This window comes from Austrofundulus limnaeus, unplaced genomic scaffold (assembly GCF_001266775.1).
Source record: "Austrofundulus limnaeus strain Quisiro unplaced genomic scaffold, Austrofundulus_limnaeus-1.0 Scaffold817, whole genome shotgun sequence".
NCBI classification, from domain to species: domain Eukaryota; kingdom Metazoa; phylum Chordata; class Actinopteri; order Cyprinodontiformes; family Rivulidae; genus Austrofundulus; species Austrofundulus limnaeus.
Genome location: NW_013953219.1, coordinates 149,771 through 151,515, shown reverse-complemented (window position 1 = coordinate 151,515; position 1,745 = coordinate 149,771).

The window sequence follows — 1,745 nt, the reverse complement described above, 5'->3', positions numbered from 1 at the left end:
CCCTGGTGAGGTGTTCTGGGCACGTCCCACTGGGAGGAGACCCAGAGGAAGACCCAGGACACGCTGGAGGGACTATGTTTCTCAGCTGGAAACACCTTGGGATTCCCCCAGAGGAGCTGGTCCAAGTGCCTGGGGAGAGGGAAGTCTGGGTCTCTCTGCTTCGACTGCTGCCCCCCGAGACCTGACCCCGGATAACAGGAAGAAAATGGATGGATGGATGTAAATGTGTTCGACCTACACTGCGCCAGTCAATGGTTTACAATAGACCTCATGTTTGAGGAGGGGGCTCCATCTAAAAAGGGGGTGTCTGGACCTAAATGCTTATAACTCAGAAACTATTCAACCTAGGAGCTTCAGATTGTTTTATTGTGTAGCTCTGATGAAGGGTTTTCCATCGGGCCCACCATTGATGCCCCTCCCACCCACTATGGACACCCACCCAACCCAATATATCTGTTCTGGAGAGTTCTGGTGCATTATATGTAACCACTATGCAGTGTCTAGTTTTACCAAATAATGAAATAATGAAATCATTACCAAATAATGAAAGAATCTAGTTTCTCTGATGGCGTGAGTGTGAGGACAGTACATTTCTGTTTTCTCCTCGCTGCGTTTGAGGCTAAGTGCAGGTGGCAACACCCTAAAGCGCTCTCTCGTCATTATTTACCATCCAGAGGTGCTTATTCAGGTCACACACCAAGAAAAAAAGAAGAAGACAAAAAGTCTGTTTTCACTGAGCTGCAGGAATAAATCTGTGAAGACCTTTAGGTTCGTATTTGTGCTGAAGAAACGTGCACGTCTCTGTTTGTTTTAGAGGTGCTCAGAGTTTTAACAGCACAAAACGAGATAYGGAGGCTGCTGCTGGGTTAATGTTTGTGTCGTACGGTCAGACGGTGCTGGATGAACTTTTGAACTCATTAGAGAGCAGCTTCCAGACAACGTTATGAACGCATTCTTGTGGAGAGAGAGGGAGAGGCACAGAAGGGTCTATATTAAAAGACAGCTCTAGTTTACAAAGCTGAAAAACAAGTTAATCAAAACAAATCATTAGGATTAATTCTAACTGCGCACAAACTAAACGTTAAATCTTTAATTAGATGCTCAGAATGKGCCATCCTGGTGGTGGGGTTTAAAAAAAACACCAGAGAAATTGGATTTCCTGAGAAAAAAGCAGTATGACTTAACGCTGAAAGCTAAAAAAGCTGCTGAAGAAGCTGAAAAGGTTTTAATAGTAAAACTATTAACGCAGTTAAATTTGTACAGTCAAACTTTTCTAAAAGTAATACAACTAATGTGAAGAGTCAGTGTAAAGATGGCAAAAAAAGGGTGAAAAAATCTGAAAACAGCAAGAAAAAGAGCTAYATTTGGTGAAAAAAGGCTCAAAGTTAAAACTAACAGATACGGAAGAGGATTAGGGCCACTGAAAAAATACAAAAAAAAGGAATTCTAACTTTAATCTCAGAAGAATTCTGACTTTATTCTCAGATTAATCTCAGAATTCTGAAAAAAAAAAGAGTCAGAATTCCTTTTTTTGTTTTTTCACTGGCTGTGTCCAAAACAACAGGACGGGTCCTCCGAAGGCCGAATTCATCGGCCGCATACGTCACAGCGCCGCAACGAAGGACGTCCAAAACTGAAGACTCCTCCGATGCGCCTGACAAATACGTCCTTCTTTTTCCTCAATTTGAAGGACAGGTCTGATGGATCCTTCCCGGCCCAGCGTATCCCATAATGCATTGCAGCCC